This window comes from Podarcis gaigeae (assembly GCF_964106915.1).
Source record: "Podarcis gaigeae genome assembly, chromosome: 5".
Lineage (NCBI taxonomy): Eukaryota > Metazoa > Chordata > Lepidosauria > Squamata > Lacertidae > Podarcis > Podarcis gaigeae.
Window position 1 is genome coordinate 90,443,856 of NC_139681.1, and position 24,986 is coordinate 90,468,841.

Here is a 24,986-nt window from a genome sequence, read left to right on the forward strand (position 1 = left end):
TTGTTTAAGGGATGCAAGGCCACACTTTGCAGCATAATGGAAAAAGTTCCCATTAAAAGGTTTGAACAAAGTGAACACAACTCCAAGCTTTCAGTCTATGTCATCCTCAGCAATGATGAGTGTGGTAGAACTCAATTCATACTATTATCTACCCCAACCTATTGAAAGTAGCTCTTTGCTCTTCTAATGACTTCCTTGAGTTTCAGACGTGTGCCCAGGAAAGAGAGGAAGCAAAATTTTAATGTGCATAGTGTGAAATGGAGGAAACCAAAATCATCCTGCATTTTCTGCCATCCTGTGGAGTTGTAGAATATATACATCCTGTGTATATAGGGATCGCCCTGTCAATGGTGGTTTACATGTACAGAGGTACCTCGGGTTAAGTACTTAATTTGTTCCGGAGGTCCGTACTTAACCTGAAACTGTTCTTAACCTGAAGCACCACTTTAGCTAATGGGGCCTCCTGCTGCTGCCGTACTGCCGGAGCACGATTTCTGTTCTCATCCTGAAGCAAAGTTCTTAACCTGAAGCACTATTTCTGGGTTAGCGGAGTATGTAACCCGAGGTACCACTGTATAGCACATAAAATACAAATATGAATGAGAAACTTCCGTTTACAAAACTTTAACTCTATCGGTAATAAAAATTCACATTTTCATACCATTATCTCACTACAGTGACTAGTCCGGTGCTTCTGAGAAGACCATGAGCAGGGATGAAGGCAAGAGCTATTTCCTGCAGTCATAGGGCGCTTATGAATATTAGTTAGGGGGCATGAGAACATGGGGGTTCCTTTAGGTCATCCTTATTGACAATGACAGACCCATCCTTCATGAATGTGTCAATCCCTTTCTAAAAGGCATCACCACACCTTGCAACAACCAAGCTACATATGCAATTATGTATTGCATATTATTATATTTTGCCTGCCCTTAGTGTATATGAGAACGGAAGAAAACATTTGTCTGCATCCAGTTTCTCCATACCAGTGTACCATTTTAGGAACCCTAACAAGTCCTCCCTTAATTGCCCTATCTTTTACACATAACCCTGCTTTTTAAAAATCTGCTTAGCTTCAGCAAAGACACTATTACTCTAATTACAATTTAAAATGGGGCAGGGGGAAGCAACTTAGGTCACATTTAAAAAATATTCTTAAAGATGTGTTTTTATCCTCCCCCAACTCAAAATGACCAAACTGTCCAAAGAAAGTGGTTGAATGCTTCACCAAAAGGTAGGCATATTAAAGCACAGGTAAGAATCAGGCTTAAATCAGCTTTCATTTACACACACACAAACACACAATACTTACCCTAAAATGGCATGGGGTATTCAAAGCAAATTACAGTGTTACCTTGGTTCTCGAACTTAATCCATTCTGGGAGTCCTTTCGACTCCCGAAACCGTTCAAAAACCAAGGCACAGCTTCTGATTGGCTGCAGGAACTTCCTGCACTCAATTAGAAGCCGTGTCAGACGTTCAGCTTCCGAAAAACGTTTGCAAACTGGAACACTTCTGGGTTTGCGGCGTTAGGGAACAGATTTGTTCGACAACTAAGCCATTCTCTCAACAGTCACACATGATGCAAACCAGCACCAGCAGCATGAACAAGTAAAAAGAAATGTATTTAGCTGCTGAAGTACCACACACCTCATTTTCAGTATGATCCTAATGTTAATTAGACTAATTTGCAATACAAGGTACAGATACTTCACTTATAGAGGTTGTTTACGACAAGTTGTGGTTGCTGCTGTGGTTTCCTATCAGTATCAGAATTCTAAACAAGCATTCCTACACAGCCGAAGTGTTAAAGAAATCTTTTATTGTTTCACAAGTCCTTTTGTTTCTTCAAAAAATAAGCACAGGAAACAGGCCTAGGTGTGTCCTTGATCTTCTAAGGTTGAAAACACTGTGCACATTTTCAAAAGGGTTCTGCGACAACGTGTGCCATAGCAGATCTACTACAAAAGCACAGAAGGCTTTAACTCATATTGTAACAACCAAGCATCAGTGGAGGACTAGATTCTTTCACCCTATTCCACATCCCACCCACTGCATCCTGGGACAACACAGCCCATGATGCTTGAAAGGCCCACACAACCCTCTGAAGAGGATGCCAGGGAAAAGAGCCACAGCAGAAGCTTGCTTTCTGCTCACATACAATACAGCCAAGATCCAAGAGGTTGAGAAAGTAGAAATCAGAATGCTCAAGGACCTAAAAACGTGCCTTGCAGTAACTACAAGATCATCAGTCGTAGATTCCTGCTGTTGGGTACCCACACAAACACTCTGCCATTTTGACTTGAAATCTGGACGCAGTGTTCCCCAATCTCTTAAGTGTTTGATAAGAGAGCCTATCATGCTTATCTTCCGTGTGACTTGGGAAAAGCAACATTCTTGGGCAACTTGATTGGCAGGAATTTATTCAACAGTATGAGGCTCACAGCTGAAAGGGACAAGTGTGCACTATTGGTGCTATAGGCATTTTGTAAGAAGTATCAGCTTCATTGCTGATGCCCCTCAAAGCTTTCCTCGGCCAGCACAGCTCTGCCACTTAAAGAACACATTAAGACAGCTTGCATCATCACGCAGCTGTGACATTTAGTGCACAGCTGTAACATCTCAGAGAGCACAAAGAGGGATATAGAACCATTGCCTTTTTATACACCACTGATCACCCAAAAATAATTAACAGTCATTGCTCTCGGTGCTAACACTTAATTTGATACATCTTCCCAAAACGCAACCATGGTTGACTTCAAACTGCTTGTTTTTTTATTAAAAACCCTTTCAGTTAGAAGATACAACTTTATAATGACTGTACATCATTATCTTTATCATTAGATTACTTACCCACCCTTCCAACATATGCTCCCATGGCAGATTACAACAATTTGAATATAGAATATTAAAAGGAGTTAAAACAATTTACTGATACTGATTTTTCATCGGGATTTACTCCTCAAGTTGAGCACCATCTGCCCCTTATTTCCCTCTACAGCACATGAAGCAACCACCTTCTTGACCATTGGATCCACTATTGGTCTCATCTGCTCAATCCACCGGAACCTGCCTTCACATGTAGGGGAAGTCCCTAACTCATTGAGGGTTTCAGAGACCCGTCATCTACCCTCACCTGAGTTAGCTGGCCAGTCAAAGGCATTTCCTGGGGTGTGGTCGCTGTCACATGCTGACAGCATCCAGGAGCCACAGGTGAGAGCTGAGTGCAGAGTAGGGACCAAAGGTGGACAAACTACCCCAGAAGGAACAAGACATGCCCCCAACCAGAGGTTCTACCCTTCCACTAACAACCCAAAGTATATTGTAGAATTCAATGAAAGTGAAACTGAATTAATATGATACCTACACAGACTCGAATGATGGTTTATAGTATCCAGGTTCCTCTTAACCAGGATTTGCAAAACAGCTTTGGTGTTAAGACTGGGGCCACAGGTAGTGGTGATGCAGACATAATGTTAAATGAAGAGGAGAAGGGAAATTGTGCAGAAGTGGGGGAAAGTGCAAGCCTAACCAATGAAGACATTACACCTGCAGTGGGCCAATAATTTATTCTACCAAACGAAAAGAAAAAATCAAATTGTTCTGGAAAATGGGTCTTTTCAGACTGGTTTTTCAGACGTTTTAGCAGATATAAGCAAAATATTAACATTTACAAAGGGCACTGAACTGGAAGAGACAGCTTACCCATTTAGAATACAATACTTCAAGGAGTGCCTCTCCCCATATCAACCGACCCGGACCCTGCAATCATAATCTGAGGCCCTTCCTCGTGTACCTCCTCCTCAAAAGGTCTGGAGGGCGGCAGCACAATAACAGGTCTCTTCTACAGTAGCTCCCCATTTGTGGAATGCTCTCCCCCAGGGAGGCTTTCCTGGTGCCTTCATTACATATCTTTAGATAGGCAGAAATGTTTCTCAATAACTAGGCCTTTGGTTGATTAAACATTCTATGCCTTTTCAATTGTGTTTGTGGGAGAGGGCTTATTGGTTTGTTGATTTTATTTTATTACAAGCATCCCGCCCCCCCTTACCTGAGATTGACACATGGGCGACTGCGTATACTTGAGGCACCAGGAAATAGGCCCCCCCAAAAAACTTATGTTCATTTTGTTAGGGGGGGGCGGACTGTAACCCCTGCCAAAGTGAGGAGTTGCCTGTATTATGCATTTTGTGTTCTCTTTTTGTATTTTTATGTTGTGAACCACCCTCTGATCTTTGGGTGAAGAGGAAGTATAGAAATCTTCATCATCATCATTGAAACTCAAGAAGACAAGTGGATGCTATGTATCTTTCTATTTCCAGGTCTGTAAGTCATCTTCAAATGAATCACGGTTAAAACATGACAAGGAAAAAAATCTTACTGGTATAAACAGTAGCATGACTCAAAGTTCTCCCAAGGCAGCCGAAGATAACAATAAACTATCTAGTCAAGAGTTTGAACCCAACAGATTTTGTCACAAACACATATTCTATCTATGGGCCGAGGGCAGACACCAAGTCTGATAAACCTTCATAGTGCTGAATCATAACCACAATGTTATTGGATGGGAAAGACGCATGATATCAAACGGTACCACGACACTGAGGATGTATAAATGTTCAGACACAGCACTTTGCATAAAGTGGCTGCAGGAGCTTCAAACATTTGCTCCCTTAACAGCATTTCATATAGCAAACCTGTCCAGAAATCAAGAGGAAATTCAAAAGTTGTTTGTGTTATGGCATGGAGGTCTGATATCGAAAGGAACAAAGTAAAAAAGAAATATGTCTACTTGACATGCTGAAGCCTTTACACACACCTAAAGCAAAATCCCAGACTTTATATTAGTAAATAGTCTTATGATAGGTCAGTATTGTCGCCATATTACAGCTGGAGGCTGAGATAGCAGCCTGCTTAAGGCTGACACCTTGGCCCAGGCTTCCTCAACCTCGGCCCTCCAGATGTTTTGAGACTACAATTCCCATCATCCCTGACCACTGATCCTGCTAGCTAGGGATCATGGGAGTTGTAGGCCAAAAACATCTGGAGGTTGAGGAAGCCTGCCTTAGCCAATTTAAGTCTCACGACTGTTAAAGTGAACCATGGATTTGGCCTCCATGCCCAACAATCACATGTACATTGTGGATTTATGGCTGCAAGCCCTAGACATGACTTCTAGCAAAAATAGAACTACCAACAGAACTACCAAGACTACCATGGAGTAAATCAACATGATTATTTATTTTGCACAGCACACTTGCCACTGAAGTCACACAGCAAAACTTCCATTCCTTTAAATGGAACAGAACTGCATCAAAACTTATTTATCTACTTCAAAGGCTTCATTCTTTAGGAGGGAAAAGCAATCTGCTTCCTTTCGACAATACTCTGCAGGTTGCTTTTTGTTCTGATTCTACAAGGGCCACCTCTAAGCAAGATCACGTGATCGTTCAAAGTAGTATAGGAATAAAGAGTCTTGTAGTGAATTTTAGACATGAGAGAATGAAAAATGCACTTTGCTTCCACGGACTGCCAAACTGATCATCCTCCAGATACTCAAGCAATCATCTGACTGGATGTCTTGCAGGTGCTGTAGATGAAATATACAATACGTAGATAAACACCGTACAATGTTAATTTGCAATACAGTGCTACCTCTGGTTACGAACTTAATTCGTTCCAGAGGTCCATTTTTAAGCTGAAACCGTTCTTATCCTGAGGAGTGCTTTTGCTAATGGGGCTTCCCGCTGCACACGGGCCTCTGGCGCACATTTCCATTCACATCCTGGGGCAAAGTTTGCAACCAGGAGCAGCTACTTCCAGGTTAGCGGAGCTCATAACATGAAGCGCTCGTAACTAGAGGTGCCACTGTAAAGCGCAAACATGCAGTACATTTTGACTAACAGCACTTCTTCTATTATGGCTTCTTCAAACAGCAATACTCATTTTTCAAGGCTCAGCTTAGTCTTAAAGTGTATGAAGTCCAAACAACTGAAAAAATAAAAGGCTCCAGAGAGATAAAACTACACTGCTGTCCTGGCCTTAGAACACTCCGACAGCAGAAACTCCAAACAAAGCAAGATTCTGTTCCATGGAAAAGCACCTAAGATCAAGCTGTTCAAATGTGTACACTCGCACGTGAACATCAACAAGCACTGCCACCATCAATTTAACTGGCACAATTCCAACTAAAATTAATCTAAGTAGACTAGGGCTTTTCTTATATTCTTATTTTCTAACAGGTCATTATAATTCACCCTCATATTATTATTGTCAAGGAGGAAAGATACATGGATTGCTTCTTTTTTTTTTAGCCAAGTTCTTAACAAAGACATGCTGTGAACCAGACGTTTTCTAATGCACAGCTGTCTCTTGAGCCACAAAGTTACACTGAAAATGATATTGGCATATGATAACCATGCATTTTCACAAGCATACATTTTTGCAAACATACTTAATATTTGGCACCTTCGTAATAAAAACATGAGACCATATGTCACTTTAGATGCCATTCAGAAACAATTTCAACTCCTTTAAAATGAATTGGCAACAACACGTAAGCTTTCCCCCCATCTCTGCCAATTACATTATACAGCACCATACTAATTTAAGTAACCCATACTTTGTTTCATAACATCCCTTACTGGAGACCGGTTCCAGTATTTGAATATTCATTTGTCTCTTTTCTTCTCTCATTTTCAGTCCATTCCCACCGATAAATTGAGCCCTGCTGTACCATAAACTGATTGGCAGGTAGCCACGGCAGAGCTACTGTACATAAATCTTCCCAATGAACCATGATTGCAGCAAACACTAAGAGATTTTTGCACCATTCCACAATATCTAATGGAGCGCTGTGACGAGCAGATGTTCCTTTTGTTATGCCTCTTTTGAAACTAGAGGGACCCTGCAGGAGCTTGTCTGGACACAGCAGGTCTGGCAAGAGGTTGAGTGTGGCAACACCAGGCAGCAAAAGACTCAACCAGCTGAAGCCAAATATGTAACATGGGCTTATGAAGTGTGAGATAGATCTGGGAAGAGGAAGGGGGAGATCACATGCAATTAAAAACAACCTGTAACAAGAAAATATGTACCTTCACCGCAGAAAATCTTCGCCAACTCAACTGATTTAAGCTGAATCAGTTTAAAGGAGTGAAAGTTTAGACAAGCATAATTAGGACTACGGCCGATTCCCGTTTCATTCATTAAACCCCATTTCAAAGCAACCATATTAAGGCAACTCTCAGTGATCATGTGATTCCGACAATGTTCCATCAGAAAACACCAGAACATGTGGCTTCTTAAGGCATGGTTATTATTTTTTATGTAGAACCTTATATAAAGCAACAGCACAAGAAGAGCCTACAAGGAGGGGAGTGGTACAGGAGCTGAAATTGTCTAATTTCAAGGCAAAGGGCAGAGGAGGCCCTTGGTTTTTTTGGTTTGGTTTTGTTTTTTAAATGTATTTTTATTAAAGATTTTCTTGATTTACAAAGGTATGTGCAATGTAGAGGAGCCCCTTGTTGATTTCAGCAGCAAGCCCTGTTAAAGAAACCCACAACAGACTCCTCCAGACTTTGCATTGAGATTAGTCTACCTCTTCGCTAATTGTCCTCTTTGAAAGTTGAGCACTAAGTTAGGACACCGTAATCGTGGAGGGCAGGGAGACGAAAGAGGTCAGAGCTGTGTTGCTTATTACAGGCAGTAACTATTCAGTAGACGCCTCTGACAATTGTGCAGCCTTGTTACAGCACTAAAAGTGCATTTTGCTAGCAGCAATATTATAGTTCTGGAAAAACAGTGGGATAACCCTGAAACTAAAGTGCTTATCTGAAAGATGTCTGGATCTTGTACAATAAACGAACAACAACTATTCAACTTGTTGCGTAGTCTAGAAATGTTAAGGTATGTCCACAAAAAGATTTTAAAAAATAGTTACTAATCATGTCTCCCATGCAACAAAAAAGTCAAAATAAAACAAGCCAATCAGTAGTATACAGAGGTAATAGGAAAAGAAGGAAGAAGAAGAAGAAGAAGAAGAAGAAGAAGAAGAAGAAGAAGAAGAGGAGGAGGAGGAGGAGGAGGAGTTTGGATTTGATATCCCGCCTTTCACTCCCCTTCAGGAGTCTCAAAGCGGCTAACAATCTCCTTTCCCTTCCTCCCCCACAACAAACACTCTGTGAGGTGAGTGGGGCTGAGAGACTTCAAAGAAGTGTGACTGGCCCAAGGTCACCCAGCAGCTGCATGTGGAGGAGCGGAGACGCGAACCCGGTTCCCCAGATTATGTGACTACCGCTCTTAACCACTACACCACACTGGAAACCCTATCATTCTCACAAACAATGCAAAATAAGGACTACATCCAAGGACTACATCTCCATATTTCAATAACAATAAAAAAAGGAAATCTCACAACCTGCAGCTGGTAAATTATTATGTTTTAGAATTTAGACAGTGGCACCTTTCTCCTCCATAAGGGGACGCGGGTTGCGCTGTGGTCTAAACCACTGAGCCTCTTCGGCTTGCCAATCAGAAGACCAGCAGTTCAAATCTGTGCGACGGGGTGAGCCCCTGTTGCTCCGTTTCATCCTCTGCCAACCTAGCAGTTCGAAAGCATACCAGTGCAAGTAGATAAATAGGTATCGCTGAACTCTGGAACTCATCACGGTTCTCCATGCACCAGTAGCAATTTAGTCATGCTGGCCACATGACCCAGAAAGCTGTCTGTGGACCAACACTGCCACCCTTGGCCTGGAAAGAAAGATGAGGACCATACCCCATAGTCACCTTTGGCTGGACTTAATCACCCAGGGGTCCTTTACCTTTACCTGAGGGGCTGGGAGCTGGGGGCACTGTCCTACAGTGGTTCCGCTCCTTCCTCCTGGGCCGTGTTCAGAAAGTGGTGGGGGGGATGATGAGTGTTCAGACCCCTGGGCTCTCACTTGTGGGGTGCCTCAGGGTTCTGTCCTCTCCCCCATGCTTTTCAACATTTACATGCAGCCACTGGGAGAGATCATCAGGAGGTTTGGGCTGGGTGTTCATCAGTATGCGGATGATACCCAGCTCTACCTCTCTTTTAAATCAGAACCAGTGAGGGCAGTGAAGGTCCTGTGTGAGTGTCTGGAGGCGGTTGGAGGATGGATGGCGGCTAACAGATTGAGGTTGAATCCTGACAAGACAGAAGTACTGTTTCTGGGGGACAGGAGGCGGGCAGGTGTGGAGGATTCCCTGGTCCTGAATGGGGTAACTGTGCCCCTGAAGGACCAGGTGCGCAGCCTGGGAGTCATTTTGGACTCACAGCTGTCCATGGAGGCACAGGTCAAATCTGTGTCCAGGACAGCTGTTTACCAGCTCCATCTGGTACGTAGGCTGAGACCCTATCTGCCTGCGGACTGTCTCGCCAGAGTGGTGCATGCTCTGGTTATCTCCCGCTTGGACTACTGCAATGCACTCTACGTGGGGCTACCTTTGAAGGTGACTCGGAAACTACAACTAATCCAGAATGCGGCAGCTAGACTGGTGACTGGGAGCGGCCGCCGAGACCATATAACACCGGTCTTGAAAGACCTACATTGGCTCCCAGTATGTTTCCGAGCACAATTCAAAGTGTTGGTGCTGACCTTTAAAGCCCTAAACGGCCTCGGTCCAGTATACATGAAGGAGCATCTCCACCCCCATAATTCTGCCCGGACGCTGAGGTCCAGCGCCCAGGGCCTTCTGGCAGTTCCCTCATTGCGAGAAGCGAAGCTACAGGGAACCAGGCAGAGGGCCTTCTCGGTAGTGGCGCCCACCCTGTGGAACGCCCTTCCAGCAGATGTCAAAGCGATAAACAACTACCTGACATTCAGAAGACATCTTAAGGCAGCCCTGTTCAGGGAAGTTTTTAACGTGTGATATTTTACTGTATTTTTGGTTTTTATGGAAGCCGCCCAGAGTGGCTGGGGAGGCCCAGCCAGATGGGCGGGGTATAAATAATAAATTATTATTATTATTATTATTATTATTATTATTATTAACCCCTCCTCCATAATCTGATGGGGGAAAGGAGTCTCAGTTCACAAACTGCACACTTCCTTAAAGCTATAGACAATAGCATATCATGGACAAAGGATCCCAAATCCATGAACTCGGGATTAGGCAGAAAGCACCAGATACCATGCACCACCATCATCCCACTGAGTGTCTAGATAACTACAAATCCTCTGCGTAAGCAAGGCTCATCCTACCTGTTCTCACTGACAAGATGTGTTAGCTTAAAGTCAGATAACTCACATCCACCACTCTCCTTAAAACATGTGCTATTCTGTTCTGAGTCAATATGGTTCCCATTCCATCTATCCCCCCGTTCTGGACCGTTCTTCACTTCCCAGTTCCTGCTCCTGATTTTCTTGGATAGGCAGCTATTATCCTCAGCTTCACTCAACACTATCTTTAGATCTCCCTTGAGTCGTCTCAACCCACTATGACTGTTTTACTCTTTCCTCCTCCTAGTTTTCCATGACTATGTCCTTGTCCTTTTCTTCTGGCTGTCGTCCCAGGACTCATCAATACACCCCTCAGTTGCAAAGCATGTTTTCCACTAAGGTCCTGGTCCTATAAAGAGAAAGAGGTTTATCCCTAAACAGGGGGGATTCCCACTAAGATATACGCAGGAAAAAATAAAATACAGGTAGCTTCATCTAAGAGAAATGAGTTCCTTATTTGTACAGTATATGGTACTCCCAGATCACTCACTGTACCAAGAAGGACTCCTTAGATAAGGTATCGTAAGCCTTTTCAGATCCAGGACACACTTTTAACCAAAAAATGAATTTGGGGACCCATTTCTTAATCTTTTACAACGTATTTGCATGGTGGTTGTTCTTCTGTTGGACCCACCTGCGATCAGACCATGACCCATTAGCTGGTTCCAACCCACCAGTTGAAGAACGGCGTCTTAGATTAAGTTACCTGTATTTAAGGCCTTCTGGTGGGTTCTCCCAAAATTCTGAATGGAACAGTTGGTTACCTGGAACACCAGATGATGGTGGCTGCATGTCTATAATGTTGAGGTTTCTGCCTTTTTGTGTGTCTTGTTTGTGACACCCAGTTGTCCTTTTTTATTCCTGCTTTAATTTGCAGGATGAATTTAAAATGTTTTGCTAGCTACCCTTATAAAACTAATAGATCCACATTTTAACTTAAAAAAAGTTGAAGTCAAGCAGACATGTGTCCTGATTAATGCCTACACACAGAGAGAGAAACACCCTGAGGCAAATAAGCTAAGCCAAGTTTCCTTAAGGAAGGGCAATATTAGTAAATATTTTGTATCAACATTTACTGATAAACAACAATCTGTAGCTTCAGAAAGCCTTCACAGAAACATTGCTCTGCTGTGACTCACCATGGATGCGACACATGTTAGCAAGTCTGGGATTGTTGTTCTCTGCATGTACCATCAGTTCAGCATTACAAATATATATGCAGTCCAAGCTTTAAAATGCAAACCTGTGTCTGCATATTTAACCACTTGGTCATTTCTAACCCCCAAACAAAAAAATTTCAGTAAGCCATGACAGCACTAAGCATCAAACATACAGGATGCTAAAACCATGCGTAAATCACTGGGAAATCATGGAACCGATTGCCCTTGCCTTACCACAAGGTAAAAGTGCAATGTCTTTAAAATGGCACTCATGTCACAAATCCCACATATCTTAAAATATTAGCTTAGAAAACAACTAAATATACGAAGTAGAAATTTGCTCCAAATCAAGATATCTTATCACCCTTACTTTTTACATATAAATAGATGGAAATAAATGGAAACTTATTCAAAGGCTTTAGCCACATGATCAAAATACCAGAAAAGGGACAGGCACAGTGGGGAATCTACTTTGCATGGCTCAACAGGTATAGCTACTAACAATTATAATTTTGCTAAATGCTTCATTTAGACTAAAATCTATACTATTGGCAACTCCCCACATAATCTCAATTTTCAAAGTGCTCCAGGTCACTAAGGTCAACTTCACACATGCTGCACTGAGATAATTCCCACGATCAGGGAAAATATGTGTGTTTGGGACCCATATGAAGACTCACTGCTGGGTGTAAGATTGAGAAGTGGCTACTTGCAGTTTCAATACTTTCAGTTTCTGAGCACCTACTGATCTCACACATGCGCACATCATTGCAAGCCAAGATTCACATTAAGGTTCCAATGTGATATGCGGACAGTATTGCTCATCATCAGTGATGTCAGGGGTTTCTATTCAATAGGTTCAACATTTTAGCCACATTCCAAGTAACACTCTGAATTCCTGTAACACATTGTCCCTGCCCCTGCCTCTCTCTGTCTTTCTCTATATAACACATACAGGAATGCACCCAGACACATAAACGTACCCTAGGATAAGCATATCTTACAGCAAAGTGAAATTAATGGGGCTTTGATTCCACAGTGGGGAATAAAGATAAACCTCTAACAAATACCCAACAAGGGTAGCGCTAGATTTATTCTAGTTCTGCTCCCCTTGGCTAGCTCAGTGTTAGAGAAGGATTCTTACTGCCAATCTGGTGGCTACACTAAATCCAGATCTTTACATAATTACCAGCAAGCTGCAGTTTCCCATTTCTTAAGTCCAACGGAACATGTGAAGAAATCCAGATATACGTATGCAAGGCCAACATTTTCAAGCCCTGGCTACTGTTGTTCTCAGAACCTGGTGCAGAACAGCTTCCTCTCTTCGAATGGTTGACAGGTAGCCACTGTAGGCTACTCTTACAGGCGAAACTAACAAAGTTACAACATGATAATAAAAAAAATGCTACGGCCATCAGAGGTCAGATAAATTTGTTTAGAATAGGGGAAGTGGATCCAGGCTATTAGTTGGCCTTTTCTCCTCCTCAGTATATTCTGAACTACAAGTAAGATGGTTCTGTACTTAGTTTTATCCTCATGTTCTTCACTATCAAGTTTTACATAAGAGTCACCAAATCTGGGCAAAACTGATCCTTTATTTTCTGCCCAGCTGACCAGTGCAATATATATCACTCACAACTAGTATTATCAGATGATGATTATTTCTTTTTAAAATTTCTACACCGCTCTTCATCTGGTTATCAGAATGCATGCATGTAAAGAGACAATTTAATTCACACCAAGTTCATGAGCTTAAATGTGAGCGACTTTTCCTATGGCAGGAATGGTTAACCATTTCCCAACAGTTACTCCTTTTCAAACTGTGACACCAACCATGCAGCACGGATAGCTAAACTGATGCCAAACGCAATCTAAGAAGTAAGGTTTTGTGGCAGTCCAGGAAAGCATCAAGAGACTGTGGGCCGTACTGCACTATAATGGATTCCTGCTTGCCTCTCCTAGTGTGCACACTAGTGTGCCAGCTCACTAAACTAGAGGAAATAAACTACCCCTAGCAAAGGGAAAACACACCCATTCAGTACCAGGGTGATGGAGGTGGGAGTAAGGAAAGGAATCATACGTAGTTTCATTCATGCATGGACTATCTAATATTATGCACCAGGCACACTTAAGGAAAGTATTGGCTTCCCAAAGAAATTAGCTACTACAACACTGAAATTTCAAAACCGATGTAAACACTAGAAATTTTGTACAATTTGTACTATTGCCCTATATGATGGCTTTGGGTGATTTATAAAACCATGTGTTCATCGTAACTCATCATTTGCTACCCAGCATATACTCTTAAATCTATTAAGCGCAATACCAAGCCATTACTAAATATGTATACTAATTTCCCTCCTAATCCACCAGAGATCATGGGATTTTGTGAGACACCATATCCAGGATTTGATATGTCAACACCCATGCCTATCCATTCCTCATGCTGAGTAACATCCTTTATGCCAGTGTTTTTCAACCTTGTTTGGGCAAAGGCACACTTGTTTCATGAAAAAAATCACGATGCACACCACCATTAGAAAATGTTTAAAAAATTAACTCTGTGCCTATATTGACTATATATAAAGTAATTCTCTTGAATAGGAATCAAATAAACACAAAGAAAGTATTTTATAATTACTTTATTATGAAATAGTAAGGAAACAGAAATATGAAAAATTATAAAATACTTTATTTTTAAATCTTTCGAATTTTTCAATTTTTCCCACGGCACACCAAGCAACATCTCGCAGCACACTAGTGTGCCGCGGAACAGTGGTTGAAAAACACTGCTTTATGCCATCAGCCAGTTTTACCGCAAGTAAAAGGCAGCTTGCAATTGCCAACAATTACACCTTTTTATTATTTTTGTATTTATTAGTCTCTTTTCCACACCCCCAAAAAATGAATCCCAAAGTAGCATATAAAAATTAATAGTAAAAACAAGTTTAAAACAAGCTAAAATACAGATGTAACATATACAGTGGTAACTTGGTTCTAGAACTTAATCTGTTCCGAGAGTCTGTTCGGCTCCCAAAACCGTTTGAAAATTAAGGCGTGGCTTCCAATTAGCTGCAGGAGCTTCTTGCACTCAATTGAGAGCCACGTTGGACGTTCGGCTTCCGAAAAACGTTCGTAAACTGGAACACTCACTTCCGGGTTTGCGGCGTTCGGAAGACCATTTGTTTGGGAGCCAAGCCATTAGGAGTACCAAGGTAACACTGTATATAAAAAAATGATCCAATTTAACCTTTGCATCACAGATAGTGAGGGTGCCAGACACGCCTCCCTGGGGACAACATTCTATAAATGGGGAGCCACCACTGTGAAGGCCTGTTCTTGTATTGCCACCCTTCTACCTCAGTCAGAGAGGACACAGGGAGAAGGGCCTCTGATGAAGAGCATAGGGTCCGGGTTGGTTCACATGACCTGACTTTCGACACCTTTTCTGCCTAGTAGTCAGATGTCCTGTTTTGCAAAACTTTACATACCACCATCAACATATAAAACAAGTCTTGTGAGAATTGTGTGTTATCCCTCTCTCTTTTGCCTACACCTACTAATCTCAGGGTTATGCGTTTGAGCCCCACATCAGATTCCTGTATTGCAGGGGATTGAACTAGATGTCCCTTGTGCTCCCCTCCAACTCTACAATTCTATGATACTTTTACTCTATTAAAAAAAAAGATCAGAGGTGAAAATTGCTTTTCTGCCTCCCACTAACATATGATGTACTTTTAATACACAAGTGTCATGTAACGGGCTTCCCTGCTTTTTTGCAGTGATATGAGAAAACCAGAAGTTTTGACCAAGATAATGCCATTAGCCTTTTTAACATTGACTCTTCCACTCTCTTCTTCCCCATCTATCATCCAAGGATGCATGCTTAAAATCCTTTAGCTATCTTCTGAAACCCACTCTATCCACAGGTAACAAGTCTATAAACACTGGAAGAGAACATGGGAATCAAAAGACAGCAGTTATCCCAGATAGAATCTGAGCACAATCCTGTAGATGAGGCATGAAAGTGGTTAAAGAATAGTAAAGCAGGTTATTTTATTTTCTTTTTTAACTCATCCTTTCCAATATACACCCACACATGATTATGAATAAAATGAAGGTTCTAACCCATTCTTTAAATAAATAATAAATTGCTCACTCTGCTCACAAAAGTTGATAAGGCATCCAACAATGGAATAAAAACAAAATGCTCTCAAAGAATACAATGTCTGAAAGCTGTATCAATGACGTGATATTTCAGTAGAAGTTGTCTTATAGCAACCAACAGCCTAAGGCCAGCCAACAACCCTTCCAGGACCACCAGAACAAGAGAGTCGCTCTCAGACCAACTACATCATACAAAGATAACCATAAGAGTGAATCCAGACCACTCTTGCTTGGCACCAACATCCTAACCTTAACGTATGTTTTACTCAGATGTAAACCCCGCTGCATTCAATGAGGCTTACGAAGCATTTACACCCCGCCCTTTACACCTCACAACCACTCCATAAGGTAAGGTTAAAGCAAGAGCGACAAGCCAGTTTCGCCACTGAATAACAACCTGAACCGCTCCAAGGCAAACTAGCCACTAATATTTCCACACGGGCACTTCAGTGCTGCAGAGCCCAGTTCCAGAGGACTGCATGGGTTCGTCTTCTGAGCAAACATGCACAGGGCGGGGCTGTAAGGCATGTAATGTGTGCAAGCTAGAGGGAAAGGACTGGGAAGCTGTAAAAAAAATGGAACAGCTCAGCTGGTAGAGCATGAGATCTCAGGGTTGTGGGTTCGAGTCCCACGATGAGCAGAAGATTCCTGCCTCGAAGGGGGTTGGACTAGGTCAGGCTTTCTCAACCTCGGCCCTCCAGATGTTTTTGGCCTACAACTCCCACGATCCCTAGCTAGAAGGCAAGTGGTCAGGGATGATGGGAGTTGTAGTCTCAAGTTTGAGGAAGCCTGAACTAGATGACCCTCACAAGTCTATGAGCCCGTGTGGCCCTCCAGGCATTGCTGGGCGGCCCCAGGGGCTGATGGGAGTTGTAGTCCATCAATACCTGGAGGGCAGGTAACACAGGTTTCCCAATGCCCAACCCTACCAGCCCTCAAGTATCCAGGGGGCTCTTTCTCCCCACAGCTTCTCCCATAGCGGGGGGGGGGTCTCCTTCCTTCTCCCCCTACCAGTCCCAGACGCCAATCACTGAAAAGGGCGGGAAAGAGGAGCGCGCGGGGAGGGGGGTTGTCTCGCCCTCACAGAGAAAACCCCGAAGCCGCGGAGGCAGAAGGCCGCCGCACACCCACCTTCTTCTTTCCCCCCGAGCGGGCGGAAGGAGACGGCGAAGGGACAAGAGAGCCGGACCGAACGCCGAAAGCTTGAGCGGGACCGAGCTGCGAGAGAAGGGGCGTGGCCAACGCGCTCCCGTCAGCCGCTCGCTCTTCCCCGGCCCCTTCGGACGGCGGAGCAGCCAATCAGGGCGCCGCCCGCGGCTATAAGTTTTCCAGGAGGCCACGCCCCGTTTCCTTCCTCCCCCCTCGCCCGCTTTTTTCCCTTCCCCAATGTCTCGTCACGGCGATGCCCCTGTGGTAACCGCCCAAGTTTCCTTGTTCCGTTATCGGGAGGGCTTCCCTTCCTCCAACACCACCCCCGTCACAGTTCTAAATGGACCAGCCCACACGCTGGCTTGAGCGGGGCAAGGAAGGGGAAAGGAGCGGGCAACTTCGGGGAAGAGGGGTGCGCCCTCTCCCTGCTGCGAGCCCAGCTAACTCACACCCTCACATACGCTACTGTGGAGGTTTTTTGTTAACTAGGGAGTCTGCCTCATTCACCTCCCCGGGGCTTGCTTCTGAGTAAACACGCAACAGTTGAAGCGTTTTTTTTTTTAAAAATGTATTGCGTCCAACAACCCTGTGAGGTAGGGCTGTGTTTAGCTGTAAGCCGCCTGGAGCGCTCAGCAATGGGAAAGGCGTGCTATAGTAACAACAACAACAGAAGTTAGGTGAGGGGCAGGGACTGGCCCCCCGAAGTCCCCCCCCCCAGCATTTTCATGGCCAAGTGGGGATATGAACTCCGGTCTCCCCAAATCCTAGTCCCAACACTAACCAGTACACCATCTGTTTGCTGCGTTTTCCAGCCCAACCTAAAAGCACACCATATGCACGATTTGCAAGTACTGTAGGGTGAATAAAAAAAGCCCGGCTGGATCAGACCGAAGCAAAGGTCTTTTTCGTCCGGTTCCCCCATTGTGGCTGACTCATAGCTGTCAACCTTCCCTTTTTTTTTTGCAGGAAATTCCCTTAGTCCAGGGCTGTTTCCCGCTGCTATCCCGGATTGTTAGATATCCCGTAGACTGTCTCTGGGACAGGTGAGGCTGCTGATCCCTTATTTTTGAGGCTGCTGATCCCTTACTTTCAAATCTGAAAGTTGACAGCTATGGGCTGACTAGATGCCCACAAGCTGGGCAGGATGGCAGGGCCAGCCCAGCCATTAAGCAAAGTGAGGTTACTGCCTCGGGCAGTGGGATCTACAGGGACAGCAGATCCCAGTGTAGATCTTTACGTTTCCGAGCACAATTCAAAGTGTTAGTGCTGAACTTTAAAGCCCTAAACGGCCTCAGTCCACTATACCTGAAGGAGCGTCTCCACCTCCATCATTCTGCCCGGACACTGAGATCCAGCTCCGAGGGGTTTCTGGCGGTTCCCTCACTGCGAGAAGTGAGGTTACAGGGAACCAGGCAGAGGGCCTTCTCGGTAGTGGCACCCGCCCTGTGGAACGCCCTCCCACCAGATGTCAAAGATAAAAACAACTACCAGACTTTCAGAAGACATCTGAAGGCAGCCCTGTTTAAGGAAGCTTTTAATGTTTAATAGACTATTGTATTTTAATATTTTGTTGGAAGCCGCCCAGAGTGGCAGGGTATAAATAATAAATAATAATAATTTATCCCCTTGTTCCCGATGTAAATCTTCATTCACCCTTCTTCCCTTGCAGGGGATGGGCGAGATTTTGTGGTTCGCCTCAGAGGCTAAAATGTCTTGGGCTAGCCCCACAGGATGGAAATAGCCCTTTCCTGTGACTGCTACCCCTCCTTCCCACAATCGGTATACAGAGCTATGCAGCTTCAGAATTTGATTCTATGCCTCCTTCCTTACTGGAGAGTAAGTGTCATTTAAGTCACTGGGTCTTACTTCTGAGGACAGCTACATCATTTGCAACACAATCCTATATGTTCAGTGGGGATTCCTCCCACTGCACAGGTTTGCAGCCTTGGTGGATAAAACACTTCGATTGATGTGCTCTTGACCTCCCCCCATGGGCGTAGCCAAGACTTTTGTTAGGGGGCAGAACCAACATGATTGCTCAGTTAAGTATTCCTATTTTTTGACTTGATCTGGAGGGGTAGCTGCCCCTCCCTGCCCCCGCTTGACTACACCCATGCCTCCCACCCCCCATTTATCTGGCAGCAAATGCATATACAGTTTTAAATATACCAGTAGGTATTAAAATAATTGCTATCATAGAAAAGGCATTCCCTCCCCATGTGGGAGAGAAATAGAAAGGCATCTGTTAATATGATGTCTGCCAAGGTCCATTTATCTCTCAATAAATATTTCCTGGATACCTTACAGAAAAAAATATTTAAAATACAGCATACTAAGTAAAACCAACAATAAGAGAGAGCAAAAAAAAACCTTCATTACAACAGAGTCAGCATAAAACAATATACAGCCCAGACTTAAAGGGCAATAAAAAAAGCCCGACTGAATAAAAATATCTGGCACCAAAAAGACTGTAAAGAAAGCACCAGGCAAGCCTCTCGGAGGAGACTATTCCATAGTCCAGATGCCACTACAGAAAAGGCCCCGTCTGTAATGGCCACTCAGTGTGCTTCTTTTCCTTTAGAACCTTTTAAATATGCAAAGATACTTTGTTTCATACATTTTGTCAACTAAAACTTACATAATTAACTGAGATTTATTTCTCTATGTTCCCCCGTACCCAGGAGTAAGGTTGTAAACTCTTATTTGGGAATAAGCCACATTAAATTTAATAGGTTTTACTACTTATGAGTAGGTACAAGTACCAATATTTATTTCAGTACCTATGAAGCTGCTTTACAGAGATTAACCCTCCCTAGCACGCAACATATTAAAAAATTATTCAAAATTATTCAATTATTCAAAATGTAAGTTACAAACCATAAAACCACCATATACAAAACATCTAAAAATATTTTTTCTTGTAAGCAAACATACATAGTGCTGGACTCCCATGTACTTGAAGTGAGCCTTCCTGAAATGAAATGGGTCTTACTTCTGAGTAAGCAAAACTAGGATTGGGTTCTGTACGGCATTTGAGCCGCATGTAAAATGTGGTCTTTGCATTGTGGATCTCTGAGTGCAGACGTGTTCAGAGAAGCCTACACATGTACAACACTGTGCACATAGTTTCCGCACGATATGCACAGAGGTGTACCAATGGGTATCTCCCTTTGCGGAGATCTGCGCTCAGTGCGTAGAGGCAGAGACTAGGGATGACGCAATGTCCAACATGGAGGATGGAGCCAGTAAGAGCAGCAGTAAGCATATGCCAGGGGTCTGCAACCTTTAAGAAAAAAAGAGCCACTTGGACCCATTTCCGAAGGAAAAAAAAACTGGGAGCCGCAAAACTCGTCATTAGAAAAATAACTTTTTTGTCACTTTTTATTATTATTTCTTTGTTTGACCCCTCAGAATTACTCCTCCTCATAGAAATAAACGTTAAATTAACAAGTTACCTTTTTGTGTGTGTGTGTTCTTCACTCCCCTTCAAAACAGTGACCAGCTTACAATGTAGCGGGCGGGCGGGCGGGCAGGTGACGTCGGGACGGTGTGTGACTAACGCACACACTGCCCCCATGCGACGTCAAAGCCAGTACAGCGCCCACCACAGTGGGGAGTGTTGGGGCGCACAATGCGCCTCCTCCCCTCGCTAGTATGCGCCCCGGAGCCGCGGCAAAGGTGTAAAAGAGCCACATGCGGCTCCGGAGCCACGGGTTGCAGACCCCTGGCATATGCCCTAAGCCTGGAGCTACACATTAACAGGGTTGTAAGAGCATGCTGACGTTGAGTTATGCAGAGCCCTCACTGGCCAGGCAGAAAGTCAGTTACAATCAACTACAGAGAAAACAATTCTTTAATCAAATATCATTTACGGTGTAACCCAGCACATGTTTGCATGGGGAAAAGTTCCACTCTATTCAAGGGAATGCACTCCCAGAAAGCACACATATAGCTGACAAGTTGTGTGTGTGTGTTTTCCAAATAATGGCTAGTGTCGGGAAAGACTTGAGAAACCCAGCTTCAAATCCACACCAAAACTTTATTTATCCCCCTCCAAAGGGTTGTTGTGAGCATAAAGAGAGGGTTCGTGGATCAAATGCACTGCCCTAAGCTCCTTAAAGGAAGAACAGAATGAATGTAATATATAATAATTATGTAATGGAAATAATAGAATAGCTAATAGAAGGTTAAATCACCAGAACTTCAAAGTAGTGTTAAAAAAAATGTGCCGGGTAAATCACAGCTAGGAGGAGGATTTTTATCAGGACTATAGCACATAAACTGCAAACTGCAATCCCACTCCTGATTCACCCCGCAAAAAGCCACTATTTACACATTTGTAAAGATGAAAGCAGTTGCAAGTGCTGCATTTTAACAGCACATGCAGTTTAGTCCCAATGCATGCAATATGTGAACATGGAGAATGTTCATCCAAAGCACAGCGTTGCGTTTTCTACGGGAACTTTATAAGAGAAAGAAAAGATGAGGAGGAAGATTTGCAAAATGTTTTTAAAGGGCTTCAGGAGTGCTCCCACCATTCAGATTTGCAGCAGGGAATTACTCAGCTTCTAACGAAATAACAGAGCGAATAAATTTTTCCTTGCTAGAAAAAAAAAGGAGGCATTATGATCTCCCGAGACAAGCAGGTTAACCCCCTATGTGAAATGTGTTTTGATGTCCCACAACAACTGCCTAACAACACAAGAATTGCCTCCTAAGGCCTTGATCCCGTGTTCAAAGAAGCCCACGCATGTTCAACGCTATGCACATACGCTATATATGGCACAGCAACAAATCCAGCAGAAGATGTCCCCTCGCCTTTCCTATGCCTGTACAGTGCAAAAGACCGCGCAACGTGTGTGTTTTTTACAGGAAATTTTCCAATAGAGAATTTAATAATTCCACCTCGCTTGCATTCTGTACTCACAGGAACCAATATGGTGGAAACTGTCTTTATCATGCTAGGAGTGACATGAGGTACTCATACAGCAGGGCACCTCTGCTGCAATGTACCTAGTTTGGTTGTAGTTTGGAGAACGGCACCATATTGTCTACGCATATCTCTGCATTTATTTATTTATTTATTTAGGTCTCCAGCATCTACAGGCAACAAGTCCCGTCTTCTTGCTAGACGCAGTGTGCAAACTTCATCCCTCATCTTTGAAGGCTACGCACTGACGACATTTAAATGAAAACACACGAAGAACATTTTCGTACCTGTGCTGGGTTTTTAAAACTCTTGCAGCAGGGAATGGGGGAAATCTACAGCAAAAGAGGATTTCCAGGTATAATTTTCACTGGAAACTAGAACAGGGTTCTCAGCCCCATCCGTGCCAATGAATTGAAGAGATGCAACATCAGCTTACCTGAGACAAAATGCCCCAATTCTAAAGCATCACTTTGAACTAAGCCCCTTTCCCACGTAAGTACTCGCTTCCCACACAGTGGTCACAATCCACAGCCTTGCAGTGCATTCTAGCACCGCCACATCCACTGCACCTACCAAACAGATTGTTGGCTCTGGTGGTGCCTATCAGAGATAGGAGGAGGAAAGAGGATCCACATCACAGGGTGGCCACCCACTCGCAGACCTGACCCAGCCAAGATGCTTGTTTGCAACATCCCTTACGTGCGGCACCCGTTGGCGCATGAAGACCACATCCAGCAAAGGTAGCCAGTTGCCTTGAAGAAACCTGCAAAGATTGCCTTTTGCAGAGGTTTGGGTTCTTCAACGTTTAAAGATACAAGCGTAACGGGGTTTGAGATATGGGCATTGCCACACAACAGCCTAGTTCACCAGAGGCATAAAACGGACTGAAAAAAGTAGTGTGTTTATCGACGCAACATTAGCAAGACACAGCGGAGGATACCTCAAAGGGTCAAAATGAACAGTGGCATTAATGGTCATTATTATTATTATTACTTGAACGCCTTTTGCCAGCTGAAAAGCTAAACCTAACAATTTCCTGGAGAATCAGGGCATGGATTCTAACCACTTGTTGTAGCAGGACGCACCAGCACACACAGTGGCAAAAGGGAGGCAATAAGCTCGTGTGAATGAATGAGCCGCCTACGGTATGATTGTTGTTGTCGTTACAATGAGACATGCAAATTTGGCTGTAAATTTAAAGCCCCCTCCCCATTTTTAACCAGGAAATAATATCGTGGGGGGGGGGGGCAGTGAGAAGACACCAACAACATACTGTACAGTCTGGCCACAACCATTCATTGCGGCAGTGTGCCACTGTCACGCCCACATTTGTCTTCAGATCCGCCCCTGGGATTTCCGCGAAACCCGGGAGGTTGCAGAGAAAGTCCCGGGGTGGGAGGGAAATCATGGCTATCTGGGTGTGCCTTTAAAAAGCCGCCGCCGCCGTCACCTCCTTGAGTAACGAAGGCGCCTTTTTTTGCGCATTTGCCGTCAAAGAAGCCGCGCATCGCATGCATGCACGCACGCACGCTAACAAAAAGCAAAACGCGGGCTGGATCGATATTCGCATTATTAATGCAGGGGGTTCCCCGTGGGGTGGGGTGGGGGGGAAACACGACACACACGGAATGGTCTTTCTTTACAAATGGGCGTCGCCACACTTTTTTTGCAGCAGCCTGAGCAATGCCTGAGCCTTTTGTTAGCTAAGGAACGGATGCGAATAACCGCTTGCCCCTTTAATCCGGAGTGAACCCGGACTTCGGTTTCCCAGCCCCCGACTCCCGATGCAATGCACGCGATTCTTTCAGGAGACCCTGAGCAGCCGCTTTTTGCAGCCAGACAGCCGCTGCGATTCCAGCACCAATCAATCAATCAATCAATCAATCAATCCAATTATCGACAAGGGGATCTACTCACAAGACTTGGCGAATTTCCCTCCCTGTGCGTCGCTGTCTGCGCCTCTGCTGCGTTTTTTCCTCCTTCTTTTCTGCTTCTTTTGTTTTCCCGCTTTCCCTTTTCTTTCCGTTTAAGGCTCCACTCTGAATGTCACAAAATAAATGCGTCCATTGTGCATTGCAACCACCCCGAAGCCTCGCTTGAACTGGAGCGGTTCCTCTCCCACTTCCCCCTTTCCTCGTGTGCTCATCCAACGTGATGGACAGTTGCTATGGTTTCGCATCTCTGACGTCAACGACATTAAAGAGAAAGAGCTTTCCTTTGCTGCCTGGGATAACTCCCACCAAGGAGCACAAAAAAGAGAGAGAGACAGAAAGAGGATTTCTTGTGCAGTCGAGCCTGGCAGGGCGTAGTCCAGGCACCTCCCATTTCTTCCCACTGAGGCAGCTATCACTCAGTAATTACTGCAGAGATATTAGAATTATTAAGCCTTGCCAGGGATGCTTGCATACTGGGCTGGCACTACTATTAGGCAGACTGAGGCAGCTGGCTCAGGTGGCAAAGTGCTGGGGGCAGTGGCGTAGCGTGGGTTGTCAGCACCTGGGGCAAGGCAAGTAATTTGCGCCCCCTAACCCATGGATTTGCGCCCCCTAACCCTAACCCCCAGATGTTGCGCCCCGTGCGGCCGACCCCCCCCTGCACCCCCCACGCTACGCCACTGGCTGGGGGGCAGGCAGCAAAGTGGTGGGTGATGTCGGCCAGCTCTGTGCCCCATAAGGCAGCCCGCCACCCTCTGGGGGGGGGGGTCGGTGTGGGGCAGCGTCTCAACCCCCATAGTGAACTTAAGAGTCAACAGACAGTCTGGTCAGCTTCTGAGTGTGGGACGGTTGTTGGAGGCAGGGAGAGAGGGAAAAAATCATCATCATCTCCTTTGTGTCAGACAAGGAAAATGCCTTGGACTCACAAATATTAACATGCACTTAATGCAATAAAGTTTGTTTTTCAATATACATAGTATTGTGTTCCGAAGTGGTTCTGTTTTAAAGGTAAAGGGACCCCTGACCATTAGGTCCAGTCGCGGACGACTCTGGGGTTGCGGCACTCATCTCGCTTTATTGGCCGAGGGAGCCGGCGTACAGCCTCCGGGTCATGTGGCCAGCATGACTAAGCCACTTCTGGTGAACCAGAACAGCACATGGAAACGCCGTTTACCTCCCCGCCAGAGCGGTACCTATTTATCTCCTTGCACGTTGGCATGCTTTCGAACTGCTAGGTTGGCAGGAACAGGGACCAAGCAACGGGAGCTCATCCCGTCGCAGGGATTCGAACCGCCAACCTTCTGATCGGCAAGCCCTAGGCTCTGTGGTTTAGACCACAGCGCCACCCGCATTCTATCTTCTTGTTATCTTATTATTTAATTTTGTGTATATAATTACATAC

General features: G+C 44.4%; 1 protein-coding gene across 4 annotated transcripts in view; it reads right to left on the reverse strand.

Annotated features, from left to right (window-relative positions):
- GNB4 (G protein subunit beta 4) overlaps positions 1–23,907 on the reverse strand; it is a 43,997-nt gene extending 20,090 nt beyond the window's left edge. For 2 of the 4 annotated variants that reach the window (XR_014564424.1, XM_083739880.1), the window contains exon 1: positions 23,568–23,907. The gene's annotated coding sequence lies outside the window, so the exon portion shown is untranslated. Of the gene's footprint in view, positions 1–16,702; positions 16,855–23,567 lie in introns of those variants that run through there. The other 2 variants (XR_014564425.1, XM_083739881.1) reach the window with 1 other exon arrangement.
- Positions 23,908–24,986: the final 1,079 nt, after the last annotated feature.